General features: G+C 41.8%; 1 long non-coding RNA gene across 1 annotated transcript; it reads right to left on the reverse strand.

The window, feature by feature from the left end:
- Window positions 1-1,870: 1,870 nt before the first annotated feature.
- On the reverse strand, window positions 1,871-11,997 carry LOC308609712. Its single transcript, XR_014014334.1, has 3 exons — window positions 11,912-11,997; window positions 3,231-3,414; window positions 1,871-1,997 (listed from the first exon to the last, which is right to left on the reverse strand). It is a non-coding gene; the product is annotated as an uncharacterized lncRNA (long non-coding RNA).
- Window positions 11,998-17,247: the final 5,250 nt, after the last annotated feature.

Consider the following 17,247-nt stretch of genomic DNA (forward strand, 5'->3'; position numbering starts at 1 on the left):
GTTGATCATAGTGTGTGCCTATGAATTGCTCTGACTTTCCTAGTACAAACATCTTTTTTCACACTGGGCATAATTATCTCCAGAGGGCACCTTCTTAGAAGTATGGCTATAGGTCCAATTCCATTAGCATTTTACATTTTGATCCATGAGGACTTTATCTTGTACCACAGGGATAAAATCAGCTTTGCCCCACAAATGGCTATTTTGTCCTACTCTCAGTTACTGAGTAATCCATTTTCTCCACTGGTTTGAAATGCTATCATCAGCAAAGAGTAAATTCCCCAAATATATTCGGTTTACTTCTGGAGTCTCTACACTGCTCCATGAGTCTATCTGTACCAGCACTATCTTAATCCCTGTTGCTTCATGGAAATTTCTTCATCACTCTTTCAAAAGTATACTGAATAGACTCATACATTTACCATATCAGATGAATCAACTTTATTTTGTCAAGCTTCAAAGAATATTGTAGTGACAGTGGTTAGCTTTGGGAAGGAGGGACAATGACTGGAAAAGTAAGAGGAGAGCTTCTGGTGTGTTGATGATGATTTGTTTCTGACCTGGGTGCCAGCTACACAAGTATGCTTAGTTTATGAAAAATCAAGCTTATATAGTTTTCTGGATATGGTACTCTTTAATAAATGTTTGAAAAATGACTTGTTCGAATTTAAAAATCTAGTTATTTTGAATTTATTTAGAAAGAACTGATTTATCTAATAAATCTTTAGATATACTTTTCAATTTACTGAAAATACAGAGGATAGAGAAACAAGTCAAATAACATGACAAGGAAGAAATCAGAAAAGTCCAGGAAGCACATTATTCTTTAGGGCAACCATCTGGTCTCAGCAAGTCAAAGTTATGACAAAAAAAATCTGTCTATCTATCTATCCATCTATCTATTTATCTAACTATATCTATACCTGGGCACACATACGTAAAAGTAAACTATTCTGGATTAAAAGAGATGTAAGAAATATGGAACCAAATGGAACCAAATGCACAGTCCCTGATTGGACTCTAATTTAAATAAATCATCCAAAAAACACATTTTGCAACTACTGGGAAAATCTGAATGTGGACTAGATACAGTAGTGGGTGCCTTAAAGGTACTGTTATTTCGTTAGATTTGACAGATCAGGAAAATGTCTTCAAGAGATTCATATTAAGAAATGCAAATATAAATGCCCAAAATCTAGACAGACATAATATGCTATGCCATTGTGATTACTGAAAACTACTACAGACCAGTGGTTCTCAACCTGGCGATTTTGTCCCCCACTGGCCCTGACCCCCAACTCCCAAGGGACGTTTGGCAATATCTGGAGACAATTTTGCTTGTCACAACTAGGGTAATGGGGAGAGCAAGTCACTACCAGCATCTAGTGGAGAGAGGCCAGGGATGCTGCTAAACATCCTACAATAAACAGCATGTCCCTCACGCACCAAGATTTATCCAGTCCAAAATGTCAACAGTTCCAAGTATGAAAAACCCTGCTACAGACAAATTCCAAGAATGAAAATTAATTGAATGGATAGAAGAATAAATATGTGATAAAGCAAATACAGCAAGATATCAGCAGCTGTACAATCTATGTGGTGTGTATATGGTATTCACTGTGTAATTCACTTTTCTAGGTTTGGAAATGCTCAAAATAAAACGTTTGGAAAAAAAAGTATCCTAAGTATATGTTTAAGAAACAGATTTTCAATATAGATAAACCCAAATTCTTACAATTCTTAAAATATAAAAATGATACAACTGTGAAACACCCAAGATACTCACTAACACGCTCATGTAAAAGCAAATAAGGATATTTCAGTATTTCAAGAAGAGCAACTCGAAGCTTATTTTTAAAGTCTTGGCCAGTAAGGTCAAACAGCTGTGCCTCTCCATTGTTGTCTACTATATATAACTCGTCATCGTCTCCAATTTCTCCCTTCATGGCCTTTTCAAAGTGATTTATGAGACGTGAGGTTTCTAATTCCCATAAAACCTACAGGAAAAGTAAAATGGGCAGTGTGCTTTATATCTTATTAGCAACAAAATATACTGGATGTGACGATCCTTCTAGAAAGCCTTTTCCTAAGCATAAAAATTCAGAAGTTTAAAGAAGTACCAGGGCTTCCCTGGTGGCACAGCGGTTGAGAGTCCGCTTGCCGATGCAGGGGACACGGGTTCGTGCCCCGGTCCGGGAAGATGCCACATGCCGCAAAGCTGCTGGGCCCGTGAGCCGTGGCTGCTGAGCCTGCGCGTCCGGAGCCTGTGCTCAGCAACGGGAGAGGCCACAACAGTGAGAGGCATGCGTACCAAATAAAAAAAAAAAAAATTATATTAGATTTAAAGAAAACAGTCACTGAACATAAAAGTGGCTTTTATGATACATGAACATGAGTACATAGAGCATGAGATGTTTACAACATTGCTCTTGCAGAGTTTTGTTATCAACAGCACTGTCAACTATACTCTATTGAAAAGGAAATGAGAAGTTGGAGCTTCTTTACACAAGCTGGGCCTTCACTGACTTCCCTCCTACGTTCCAGCCATAGGTAATTACCTTGAAACATCAGCTTTAGCATAAAGGCATTGGTTAGCTTCATTGCTAGGCAACTTTGTAAACATAAAGTTTTCCTCAAAATGTTCATAACTTATCATCCCCTCCTCTCTTCTATATTATTATACGTAACTCTATGGTCTGTATTCCATTTCTCATCAGATAAATATAATAAACCAATATTCAAAGCCACATATTTAAAATTATATGTTTCACTTTGGTTCCTGTGAATGAAAAAAATGTTTGTCTTTATTGATTTATAGCACTTAACATTAAAAAATGAAGAGGGGGGAAAAAAAGAACTATTAGTCAATAAAAGAATAACCCAAGCCATTCAGATACCTGGCTGTTAAGAAAGTCAAACACAACGACATTAAAACATGAACCCAAAAAAACCCCATACGTCACTTCATTTCATGAAACTGTTTCACATCAAAATGTCTAAAAGTGGAGGATTATAAAATTCTGCTTTAGATTTCAATTCAATTCCATCAATCAATAAGCATTTATTCAGCACCTACTATCTACCAGGCTATGAGTTACATGCTACACGTATATTAGCATTCACAGTTTAAATCACGTTTTCAGTTCCCTGAATGCTTCCAACAGAGTTTAAATTTATTCTCTTCCTAGTTATCAAGATCTGAAAAATACTGCCCAATTAATGTAAAGTACCTTATGTAAGAATGGCAATTCATCCCTTGCTTTGTGGTATTCCGCCACACATTCTAAGCAGTAGCAGAGGTCTTCATCAGCTGTTTGAAATTCACTGGAGTGGGTCTTGGATGCATAGCGTTGCAGGAAGTCAATGGTGGAAATACCACCTGGTGTACACCAACAACATGTGCTCATTCTGTACCTGTATCCAGAAAAGAAGACATGGAAAGACTAAAGAAAAAAAAAAAAAACACACAACACTTCAGGCCTATTCTGGTGGAGAATGGGTACATTTCCTACTAGTGATCATGTCTTCAACTTACAATGTGCCTCGACCACATCCAGAACATTCTGCTGGCCAGCTTATCAATCACTGGCTAAACTCAATCTGAGCTTACTCGTAAAAACTTTACCTGTGACACATGAAAAATAATGAAATGAAAGCAGTTAGTAATAAACATCATAAGGCAACATACAGCTGTGTTATAAAGCCGGCTCAAAACTATACAGTACTGATGGGAAATTATATACAGAGACATAGAATTATCAATGTTTTCAAAGTACAGATTTTGGAGTGTTCTAATCATGTACTGGAGTCAAGTGAAAAGCTCAGGAAACCTTTCACATTCCCTGAGGCCCTGCTCCCGAAATCCCTGGAAACCTTAGAAATCCCCAAATATTAGTCCATACCAATAACAAAAACTCATATAGAGAAGAATTTTCTCTTGGTTTGGAAGTATATATACACATGAATTTGCACATGTGTGTATGAACTGCTGCCCATAACTCACTGCTCGTCAAGGCAGTATAAACTGTAATGGCTGCAAATATAATAGCTACAAACCTATTCCTACTAAGTTTGAAACTTACAGTTTTCAACTGTCTCCAATTTGGGGTTTTATACTACCATCAGAGCCTCCACCATCCAAACTCAAGTAAAAAGGGTTAAATGAAATTAATTTCAGAGATTGGTTCAAGATGGCGGAGTACAGGATGTGCACTCACTCCCTCTTGCGAGAGCACCGGAACCACAACTAACTGCTGAACAATCATCAACCGGAAGACACTAGAACTCACCAAAAAAGATACCCCACATCCAAAGACAAAGGAGAAGCTGCAATGACGAGGGGCGCAATCACAATAAAATCAAATACCATAATTGCTGGGCTGGTGACTCACAAACTGGAGAACACTTATACCACAAAGTCCACCCACTAGAGTGAAGGTTCTGAGCCCAATGTCAGGCTTCCCAACCTGGGGGTCCGGCAACGGGAGGAAGAATTCCTGAAGAATCAGACTTTGAAGGCTAGCAGGATTTGATTGCAGGAATTTGACAGGACTGGGGGAAACAGAGACTCCACTCTTGCAGGGCACACACAAAGTAGTGTGAGCACTGGGACCCAGGGGAAGGAGCAGTGACCCCATAGGAGACTGAACCAGACCTGCCTGCTAGTGTTGGAGGGTCTCCTGCAGAGGCAGGAGGGGAGGTGGCTGTGGCTCACCGTGGGGACAAGGACGCTGGTGGCAGAAGTTCTGGGAAGTACTCCTCGGTGGGAGCCCTTCCAGAGTCCGCCATTAGCCCCACCAAAGAGCCAGGTAGGCTCCAGTGCTAGGTCGCCTAAGGCCAAACAACCAGCAGGGAGGGAATGCAACCCCACCCATCAGCAGATAAGCAGATTAAAGTTTGACTGAGCCCTGCCCACCAGAGCAACACCCAGCTCTACCCACCACCTGTCCCTCCCATCAGGAAGCCTGCACAAGCCTCTTAGGTAGCCTCAGCCACCAGAGGGCAGACAGCAGAAGCAAGGAGAACTACAATTCTGCAGCCTGGGGAAGGAAAACCCTATTCACAGAAAGACAGACAAAATGAAAAGGCAGAGAGTGCTTTGTACCAGATGAAGGAACAAAATAAAACCCCAGAAAAACAACTAAATGAAGTGCAGATAGGCAACCTTCCAGAAAAAGAATTCAGGAAAATGACAGTGAAGATGACCCAGGACCTTGGAAAAAGAATGGAGGCAAAGATCGAGAAGATGCAAGAAAGGTTTAACAAAGCCCTACAAGAATTAAAAGAAAAAACACCTAGAAGAATTAAAGAACAAACAGAGATGAACAATACAATAACTGAAATGAAAAATACACTAGAAGGAATCAACAGCAGAGTAACTGAGTCAGAAGAACGGATAGGTGATCTGGAAGACAGAACGGTAGAATTCACCTGATGTGGAACAGAATAAAGAAAAAAAGAATGAAAAGAAATGATGACAGCCTAAGAGACCTCTGGGACAACATTAAACGCAACACCATTCACATTATAGGGGTCCCAGAAGGAGAAGAGAGAGAGAAAGGACCCAAGGAAATATTTGAAGAGATGATGGACGAAAACTTCCCTAACATGGGAAAGGAAATAGCCACCCAAGTCCAGGAAGCGCAGAGAATCCCAGGCAGGATAAACCCAAGGACAAACACGCCAAGACACATAGTACTCAAATTGACAAAAAATTAAAGACAAAGAAACATTACTGAAAACAACAAGGGAAAAACGACACGTAACATACAAGGGAAGTCCCATAAGGTTAACAGCTGATTTCTCAGCAGAAACTCTACAAGCCAGAAGGGAGTGGCACGATATATTTAAAGTGATGAAAGGGAAGAACCTACAACCAAGATTACTCTACCTGGCAAGGAGCTCATTCACATTCAACGGAGAAATCAAAAGCTTTACATACAAGCAAAAGCAAAGAGAATTCAGCACCACCAAACCAGCTCTACAACAAATGCTAAAGAAACTTCTCTAAGTGGGAAACACAAAAGAAAACGACCTACAAAAACAAACCCATACCCATTAAGAAAATGGTAATAGGAACATACATATCAATAATTACCTTGAACATGAATGGATTAAATGCTCCAACCAAAAGACACAGGCTCGCTGAATGCATACAAAAACAAGACCCATATATATGCTGCCTACAAGAGACCCACTTCAGACCTAGGAACAGTTACAGACTGAAAGCGAGGGGATGGAAAAAGATATTCCAGGCAAATGGAAATCAAAAGAAAGCTGGAGTACCAATACTCATATCAGATAAAATAGACTTTAAAATAAAGAATGTTACAAGAGACAAGGAAGGATGTTACACAATGATCAAGGGATCAACCCAAGAAGAAGATATAACAATTATAAATATATATGCACCCAAAATAGGAGCACCTCAATATGTAAGGCAACTGCTAACAGCTATAAAAGCGGAAATCAACAGTAACACAATAATAGTGGGGGACTTTTTTTTAATGTTAATTTATTTATTTTTGGCTGTGTTGGGTCTTCGTTGCTGCGTGCTGGCTTTCTCCAGCTGCAGCAAGCAGAGGCCACTCATTGTTGTGGCGTGTGGGCTTCTCATTGCGGTGGCCTCTCTCGTGGAGTACGGGCTCTAGGTGCGTGGGCCTCAGTAGTTGTGGCATGCGGTCTCAGTAGTTGTGGCTCTCAGGCTCTAGAGCACAGGCTCAGTAGTTGTGGCCTGCAGGCTCTGTAGCGCAGGCTCAGTAGTTGTGGCGCACAGGCCCAGTTGCTCCACAGCATGTGGGATCTTCCAGGACCAGGGCTCGAACCCGTGTCCCTTGCACTGGCAGGCAGACTCTCAACCACTGAGCCACCAGGGAAGCCCGGAACAGAAACAAAGTGCACAAAACACAAAAGGATGGGGGCATGTCAAAGGGACATAATAGACACCAACCTGAAGAGCTCCCAGCGGCCAAAGCTGAAACAATCTGAGTAACAAAATAATGTAATATTGGATTATAACCCACAGTATAAATATACATGAATCCATACTGATACAAATGCATGAATAAACAAATGTGGGGGAAGGAACAAACTTTCCTTATGGAAGAATTGCAAATAATATATACAGATACTCCCCATTCCAGGAAGTGGAGCTTAATCCCACCCTATCTTGAGCGAGGGCTGGACTTGGTGAAACACTTCCAAATAAGAAAGGATGTAAAGTGAAAATCACACTTATGGTGGAGACACCTGGCAAACACAACCTCAAACCAAGTGATCAAGGTTAACATCACCAGTGGTTAAGTCGTGTTGGTAACCCCTGACACAATGTGATGAGGCAGGAACTTCAACTCTGCAGTATGCTTCCCCAAACCCACAACCCCAGTCTATTCATGCCAAAAACATCAGACAAACTCAATGTATTAGCCAAACAGCTATTAGCCAGTCTTTGACAAAAATGGAGAAAACCACACCCAAGGGAAATCAAACCAAGTGTTCTATCATATGGAAACATTTTATTGGGAATTGGGCCAGGAAATTACCCAACAAAACCGGTCTTGAAAACTTGACCTTCATTATCTAATGAATGTATATCAGCCTGATGGGAAAAAAGTTACAAACCCAACTGTAAACCCAATGAAGTTCATTGCCTAACTGGATGATCCTAATCCATGCATTCTCATCAGGAGTGACATCATCCTCAAGGAGATGAAAACTGGTTAGTGGAACACATCCTACTCTTTTTACATATAAAGCACAGGTATATGGACATTACGTAAAGAAGTATATAATATATATTGGTGGGATTAAAATTCATGGGAAATTCATAGGAAAGAAATGTCTTAAACATTTCCTTTCAGAGAGGGAGAAGGGACAATAAAAGGTTAAGAAACATGACCCAAGTCATTGAATACTTGGGTACAGAAACTTGACAATGTTACATTTTTGAATGCATTACCACCCAAAAATTCAGAGTGCATAATAAGCTCTGCTAATGGGAAACTGATCACATCTTGACAGTATTTATAGTTTCTGTACAATCAAAAACATGTATTTGTCTTGTGAACTGATTTTTAAAATTTATTAAATATTAACTGTATACTTTCTTCAGGCTTCTGAAAAGAATGCAGGACAGCTTTCAACATTAAAGTATAAAGAAAAAGACATTTTAGAAGGCAATTTAGAAAGGGAGAGAAATCAAAACTTATGTACAAGAAATTTAATTTCAATAAGGCCTAATTTAGGAGCTTCCTGAAAAGTAGAGCAGAAAAATAGCATGAGTTACACAGTCCTTGTGTGAAAAATTAAAAAAGTAATATGCTAGTTCAGCTGGAGAGTCCTGCCCTTTCCTAACACTAATTCTAATTCAATTACATTTTTTAAGGGTGCTGCAAACTAGGGAATATGAAGTAACAGAATAGACACTATGTTTCTGAAGAATATAAATTTCACTCAAAGAACTTCTCATACTTGAAAAACCAGTAATATAATACCAGGAAGTTAAAAGTCTGCAGAAGCTGTGTTTTTCCAGTGATGTAATCTAATTCAACAAGTTTCACCCTTCTAGACAATGCAAGGACAGAAAATGAAACTCAGGGAAGATTTCTCAAACATCAGTTGTTTCAAGCTTGACTTGAGCAGGAAACAAGACTGCAGTCAACTGCAACTTTGAAAAAATCAAGGTACTGAAGTACAAATAAAATGTTGTATACATTTTTTTTTTTTTTTTGCGGTACACGGGCCTCTCACTGCTGTGGCCTCTCTCGTCGCAGAGCACAGGCTCCGGACGCGCAGGCTCAGCGGCCATGGCTCACGGGCCTAGCCGCTCCGTGCAGCATGTGGGATCTTCCAGGACTGGGGCACAAACCAGTGTCCCCTGCGTCGGCAGGTGGACTCTCAACCACTGCGCCTCCGGGGAAGCCCAAAATGTTGTATACTTTAAAATAATTATTAACAGAGAAGTTAGTTAGCAAAATAAACTTTCTAGTAAAAAAAAAATTATGGAGGCTGCTTTTTATTTCACTCACTCAGAGAGCTGGCTTACTTCCACATTCCAGAAAGCAAACTAAATGTTCTCAAAGTAGATAGGAGGTACTGCCATATAACAGATAAGTGCCATGGAATTTAGAAAACAGAGAGAACAGTGCTACAGCAAATCAACAATAGAAACATGTTTCCATAGTTCCTCTCAAAGGCCATAAGTGGGTGTGGTTATGTTCCTAAAACTAAAATCATCATTGGCCTGATAGCTAAGCCCAAAAAAATCTCAACAGGGTATACTGAAATTTTTCTTTTAAGGGAAAACTGCTGGTAGATGACTATGAATCTTGCAAATTTTTGTACAATTCAGTTCTTCTGGAGGACAGTTTTGTTAAGTTCATCAGTGTTTTTACTGCTTGGAATCATTACTGAACCACAAATGGGGGAGTCCAGGGAATCCTCAAGCTGCATGACAGAAGTAAGAGCGGCTCCTGTGCATCAGAGAGATAGTATTTTTGCCAATAACATAGGATGCTTCACCAGAGGTATAACTGTAATTTTCTATTGACTTATCCAGGGGATATCATTTATCAATAATAGCTGGCCAGAAACTTCAAATAACAATCACTTTCTTCTATCCTTCCTAGCTAAACTTTTTGAAAATTTATTTATTTTAAACTTCTTCACAATTGCTTTTATTTATTTTTTTCCTCGGCCACGCTGAGCGGCTCGAGGGATCTTAGTTTAGATCTCTGACAAGGGATTGAACCCGGGCCACGGCTGTGAAAGCGCCGAGTCCTAACCACTGGACCACCAGGGAACTCCCCTTGAAAAAATAATTTAGATTCACTTCTTTAGCTCCTTTGCACTCTGGCTTCTACCTTATGTTTCACTGAATGTTTTCACAAAAGTCCCTAATAATCTCTTTAATACCAAATCCAGTAGGTTCTTTAATGGACTCCTCTAAAGCATATGAAACTGCTAAGCATGTATTCCTTAGCTACGACAACACACCATTCTTCTCTCACTTCCTCTACCCAGCCCCCATAATCATCTGTTCCTTTTCCCCCTGCTTCATATCAACATTTCCAAAGGTTTGTCCTCAGGACTCTAACCCTTCATTCAATATCCTCTTTGTGGGTGACAATTCAACCTATTTCTTCAACTACTATTTATAATGAAGCTTCCCCAAAGACTGAGAACGTAGGTAAAACTCAATGCCATGTTTGTGTTTCAGCTACTCAATAAATGATAGCCTAGCCTAGAATTCCACAAAGATATACAGCTGCCCTTCAGTTTCTGCAGGGGATTGGTTCCAGGAGTACCCCCCATGCATACCAAAATCTGCAGATGCTCAAGTCCCTTCCATAAAATAGTGGAGTACAGGGAACACAGTTGGCCCTCTATATCCACACATGGGAAACCCAAAGATATGGAAGGCTGACCGTACTCAATATCCAACTGTACAGTGAATCTATACTCACTTGACAGTTGCCTCAAAGAAAACAGGACCAGAACAGAACAAAGTCCTTCCCGTCAATGTGTTATCTGTCCTGTATTCTCTGTATCCACGGTATTACCATGACTTCACTTTTCAAACCAGTAACCTGTGAATTCTCCTATGCTATCCTCCCTTAGCCCCCATCTCTACAAGTTCTATAGAGTCTACCACCTTGATTACCTCTGTACTTTACTCTCAGTGAGACTGCCATTTCCTTAGTTCAATACATTTTCATTATTTGTCTGGATTACAGAAGAAACCTAAATGATCTGCCTCTTGTTTGATCCACCATCAATTCTTCCTCCAAAGTGCTGCCAAAGGCCAAAGCCAAAACCAGACTCTAAAAGCACAAATGACTCCTCTACCTTTGGCCGATAAAATTAAAATTTCTGACCTCACCACACAAGGCTCTCCATGACCTGGCTTCAGCATCATCTCTTGACATTCCCCCTCACTTGCACTTCCTAAAATGCTTCCTGGTGTTTGGCATTACCTGCCTTTATGGAAGCTCTTCCATCTGCCTTGGACACCTACTCTTCATACCTTTGCCTGCTTCTTAACCCTGGATGTGCCTCAGACTCACCAAAGGAACTTGGCAAAAAAAATTAGCAAAGGCACATGGTGAGATACCACTGAGAAAATTCAGATGCGTTCTAAAAAAGACTCCACCAGTACGTCTGATAAAAAGCCAGATTTGAGGGACATCCCTGGTGGTCCAGGGGGTAAGACTCTGCACTCCCAATGCAGTGGGCCGGGGTTCGAGCCCTGGTCTGGGAACTAGATCCCACATGCATGCCGCCACTGAGAGTTCGCAAGCCACAACTAAGACCCAGCACAGCCAAAATAAATAAATAAGTAAATATTTCGGGGGGCGGGGGTGGGAGGAGCCAGATTTGAGAACTACCTCTGAGCATCATCATGCCTGGAGGCTTGTCTGACTCATTCCCTCCCTTCCAATGTGTCTTTGATGACTTTTTTCTCTATCCCCTCAGGACTTTGTACATGGTCTCTATCACTGCATTTACCATGTTAGGCTGAGCTGTTTACTTATCTGTCTCCCACCTACAAGCTCCATCCTCAGCAATTCTGCGTGTGTTAGGGGGCAAGGATCCGTTCTGTATTTTTTTTTTCTTTTGTCTTACTTCTCAGTGCTTGGCACATATTAAGTGCCTGAAAAAAAAGTCTTAAATGTCTATTTAACAAATATCTGCCGACACTTCCCTGGTGGCACACTGGTTAAGACTCCGCGCTGCCAATGCATGGGGCCCAGGTTCGATCCCTGGGTCTGGGAACTAGATCCAACATGCATGCCACAACTAAGAGTTCGCATGCCACAACTAAGGAGCCCGCCTGCTGCAACTAAGACCCAATGCAACCAAATAAATAATAAAACATGTAAACATTTAAAATTTAAAAAAAACAAATAATTACCTGGGGTAATGGCCTACAGCGAAGCCATCCTTTCAGTCGAGATTCCTGGGTTTATTTGAGAATGGGTGAGGATCTGCATTCATATATAACCAGACTCTGGCCCCCAACATTTCTGAAAAAGCAAAACAAAACAAAACTGAGGAAGTGGTTTTTAGACTCGCTCTCTCACCTGGGCTTCACAACAATCCTTATAAAGAACCACCAAATATTACCATTTGATGACAGGGCTCAAGCTCCCAGAGGTTAGACAACATGCCTGTGGATCTAACAAGGAATGAAGAAACAGTGCAACTGCCATTCTGACTCCACAGGGGGAGTGGCTCCACGGGGGACCTCGTCCCCACGCTGGGGACAGCGAGGCACTTTGTCATTAAGTCCCACAATTAGCAGGTGAGTTCAGCCCTACGATCGTCAGTAGCTAACACCTCTGCCGCTTTGACCAGCCAAGGGTTCTTCTTCCTTCGAGCCTCGGGCCCGATTCCTTCTGGGCCACACAGGTCTTGGCACATCGTCGCTCCTGGAAGGTGGGGAGGACGGCAAAGGGCCCTCTGGCTGGCTGTCAGCGCTCCATCGCCTTCAGGTGGGGCAGGGAGGGCTCAGGTGGCCACTCGGGAGGGGCACACTCTCCAAAGGCACGAACCCCAGCAGGAGAAAGCAGGGGGCGCCGAGCGGACAGAGACTTTCTGTAGTGAGACACCCCACTCAGTCCCACAGAAACTACGCAGCGCCCAGACTCAGAAGAGCTCACACGGGACGGCACTGCAGACGACGCGAAGGGAGAGGACCGGAGGGCGCCCCAATGGGCGCCGCAACTGTCCTGAGGGACGCGGCCGAGCTCACGCCGCCCCTACCCCACCCGCCCGGGCCTCACACGCTGCGACGGTTACACCGTGCGCACTCCCACGCTCACCGGGCCAGCAGCCGTGAGTTCAATGCTCTCCTCACCCGTCTCGGCCTCCCCCCGGCCGCTAACCAGCCTCCGCCTCCGTGCCTCAACTCAACAGTCGGCCGAGAACGGAAGTGCGGGCCTGCGATCAGTCGCCAACATCCGTAACTGACCACCCAACCGAAGAAGCCCCGAGCGCAGGACCCGCCCTCTGCGTGGCGTCGGCCGTCCGCAGGCCCCGCCCCGGCCGCCGCTTTCTTGTTTTGGTGCCCCGAGGGGCGGGGCGTGGGAAGAGACACGCCCGGGCTCCGCCTGGAGGCCGGGAAGCCCGGCGTGGCGTCACTTCCGGGCTCCCAGGGCCGCCCAATCAGGAGCGTCCGTGAGGGTCGAGGTCTGGGGGAAAGCTTGAGGCCGAGGTTCCACCGCGGCCTTGACCCGGATTTCTCCGGTAGCGGCCGCCCACCGATGCGCCCACCCCGGGCGACCTGGACGCTTACCCTGCTGTCTTTTCCGCCCAGTCCTTTTTCTTCCCTTTTAGACGCCTCAGGAGTTTCAGCAGGGGTGTTACGGGTTGCGAAGGAATTGTTTTTCTCTTTCGATTTCCTTTAGAGACCTAAAATATAATATGTAATCAACACGTACTTTGGGGGAAGTATATACTTTGTATCATAGAAAAGGGATACATTAAGTATTGGAAAGAGGAAAAACAGTACAGAATATAACAGTAAAACCCCCTGGGAAGCCTACCCTTTTTTTTTTTTTTTCTTTTAACGCTTACTGCTGACTTCGACGATGAGGCGTCACCACTAGCTTATACTCTAATAGAGGAGACAGAAAAACAAATAATTACTAGTTCTGATCAAGGCTCTAAAGGAAAGCAGAGGCTGAGTTAGGCCCGATCCAGACCGGTCAGCCAGCGACGATCTTACTGAGCAGAAAACCCTAACCAAAGAATGAGAAGGGGTGAGCCAGGGAAGAAGTGGGCAGGGTCCTGCTGGAGAACATTCCAGAAAGAGGGCGTGGCTTATCGGAAAGCCCCAATGCCTGTTATGGAAATTTAACAATCCCAGCGGGAGGCAAAGACTGTTATTCTCGTTTCTAGATTTTTCTCTGTCAGGCGGACTGTGTTGGCCAAATTCAAATCCAGTGTTTAAATACGAAAGTTACAAAACTGTGCGGAACTATATTGCACTATAAATTGGGTAGGTATCCTTTTTAAAATAATATTAATACTTTTGTAAAATAGGGATCTGGCTGGCTATTAAAAAAAAAAAAAAAAAAAAAACTTTTTCTGAAAGAGAAGATGGAAAAAAAATCACCGGAATCTCTATTTCCCTGAGATAACCATTTTAATGTGTATCCTTGAAGAATGTATTACATACGTTTTTATTAAAGTAGCCATGAAAGGATATTTATAAAATGCTAAGCTACTCACCACAGTGTAAGAAACGGAATATTACCGTGAATCCTGAACAGAGGGGCTCCTCCATTTTACAGGGTAGCTTGGGCTAGGGACACATAGAAATGTTTTAACTTCTTATAAAATCAGAAAAACAAGTGGAATATTACGTTGAAGAAAATCTTTTAATATTTACCATTTATTTGTCTTTATACCAATACAGTCATAAAATATAAATTTTGGTATTTTTAAGGAGGAGAGTGCCCCTGAAGGCAAAAAGTGCCTAGGGCCACTGAAGCCATAATTTCATCCTGCTTTGGAGCCCGCTGTGGGTCTTTCCTTATAATATTACCACATTTGTCTTTTATCTGTAAATATTTGAAGCTTAGCGTGTTTTTGAGCTTTATCAAATTAGACTGAATGCATTTTTCCGTGAATTGCTTTTTATACTCAGAGATTCATTGACCCAAGGTATGCTCAGGAGTTGTAGAGCCCAAAGTTTAGACAACTTGAGGGGTGTCTTTAATATTTATTTGAAATGAATAGCACAAATTACAAATTTTTTAAATGGACAAACCCCACAAATACTAAAAATTCAGAAAAAAAAAATTAAGCTGCAAACACAACTCTATAAAAGTTATATATTTGGGCTTCATACACTTTTACCTCAGCAATGAGGTTGAAGATCATTTTCTATACAAGGAACACAAATGTAATTCAGTCTCTTTTCTAGTAAGATTGATGAAATTTTATTGTGTTTATGAACATTTCAAATTAATAATTCGTTTGATAATATGCACATTTTAGGATTGCCAAGTTTAAAAAATTTGGATCAAGCCTTTTTTCACAGATAAGCTGTAAGAATTCAGAACACATAAAGTTTCTGGTGTAATGATTGAACCTAAGTACTTGGAATTGATAACACATTACTACTAGGTTGTCATAGATTTTCTCATTTTTAGATACAGATTGTGAGTTTTATATGTCAGTATTTTATGTCAAAATTTCAGTACTTTTTCCAGTTTGATCATTTGACTCATTACTCATCATTATTTGGATCATCAACAATCCAAGAACATGTTACACATTATTTCTATTTGAAATGGATCTGTTCTTAATGAATTACTAAAATATTTGTTATATTATAATTTCTATTGACTTCATCATCATTAACCTTCATTGTAGCCTCTTACTCCATTATTCTGTCAACTTTATATAATTTATATACAATTATACACAATAAGTACACATTTTAGGTGTATGGTTGAGAGATTTTAACAACTCCATAATTTCATGTAACCATCTCTAATCATGATATAAAACATTTTCTTCCTGCCAGAAAAGTGCCCTTGGGACACTTGGCAGAAAATCTTCTCCCCATTCACCCAATGGAAACATTGATTTGACTTCTATCAACATATCTATCATCATAGATTAATTTAGACTATTCTAGAACTCTATCAATAGAATTATACACTATGTATTCTTTTGACCATCTGCTTTTGTTCAACAGGAAGTGTATGAAGTCCACAGATGTTACTGTATGTATCAGCAATTCATTTTTATTGCAGAGAAGGGTATCATTCAATGAATACACCACAATTGGGTTTTTTTCTTTTAGTCATCTACTGATGAATATTGGGTGGTTTCAAGTTTTCCACTGTTAATAGATAAAGCTGTTGTGAACACTACTGTACAAGTCTTTTTATGCTCATATGTTTTCATTTAACATGGATAAATATGCAGGAGTGGAATTGCTGGATTACAGGGTAGGTGTGTCTTTAACATTACAAGAATTTACAAGCCATTTCCAAAGTGATTTTACCATCTTCAATTACCATAAACAAAGTATAAGACTGCCATTTGCTCCACATCCTTGTCAATACTATCCCTATTGTAAGTATTTTAAATTTCAGTCATCCCAGTGGGTTAAAATGGTGCCTCATTTGTATTTCCCTAATGAATAATGATGTAGAACATCTTTTCTTTTCTTTTCTTTTGTGGAATGCGGGCCTCTCACTGTTGCGGCCTCTCCTGTTGCGGAGCACAGGCTCCGGAAGCACAGGCTCAGCGGCCATGGCTCACGGGCCCAGCTGGTCCGCAGCATGTGGGATCTTCCAGGACTGGGGCACGAACCCGTGTCCCCTGAATCAGCAGAAGGACTCTCAACCACTGCGCCACCGGGGAAGCCCTAGAACATCTATTCATGTGCAGATTGAGAATTAGTGTATCTTCTTTGTGAATTGACTGAGCTTTCAGGCAGAGCACAGAGGATTTTTAGGGCAGTGAAAGTACTCTGATATTAAAGGACTGATACAGGTCAGTATACATTTGTCCAAATCCATAGAATGTACATATCAAGAGTGAACCCTAATGAAAACTATGGACTCTGGGTGATAATGACGTGTCACCGCAGGTTCCTCAGTCGTAACAAATGTACTACACTGGTAGGGAATGTTGATAATGGGGGATACTATGCATATGGCGGGGGGCAGCAGCGGGTATATCAGCACTCTCTGTAGCTTCCTCTGAATTTTGCTGTGAACCTAAAACTGCTCTGAGAAACTAAAGTCCTTTTTAACCTTATGGTCAAACAGCTCAGACGTTTGAATGGAAATGGCAGGTAGGTAGATTAATATTTTAGCCTGGAGTTTGGGGGAGAATCTGACCTATAACTACACATTTGGGAGCCATCAGCACATAGATGTTATTTCGAGGCACCGGGAGAATGTGAAGAGTCCAAAAAGTCTCGAGGAACATGAGCATTTAGAAGTTGGGGGCAGTTGGGGGAGTGTAGCAGAAAGTGGTAATTGATTCTACCTGTATAGAATCAAAGATAGCTAATACTGGGCTTCCCTGGTGGCGCAGTGGTTGGGGGTCCGCTTGCCAGTGCAGGGGGTGTGGGTCCGTGCCCCCGTCCGGGAGGATCCCGCATGCCGCGGAGCACCTGGGCCCGTGGGCCATGGCCGCTGGGCCTGCGCGTCCGCAGCCTGTGCTCTGCGGCGGGAGGGTCCGCAGCGTTGAGGGGCCCACGTACCGCAAAAAAAAATA

This window comes from Mesoplodon bidens (assembly GCF_964165515.1).
Source record: "Mesoplodon bidens genome assembly, chromosome: Y".
NCBI classification, from domain to species: Eukaryota; Metazoa; Chordata; class Mammalia; order Artiodactyla; family Ziphiidae; genus Mesoplodon; species Mesoplodon bidens.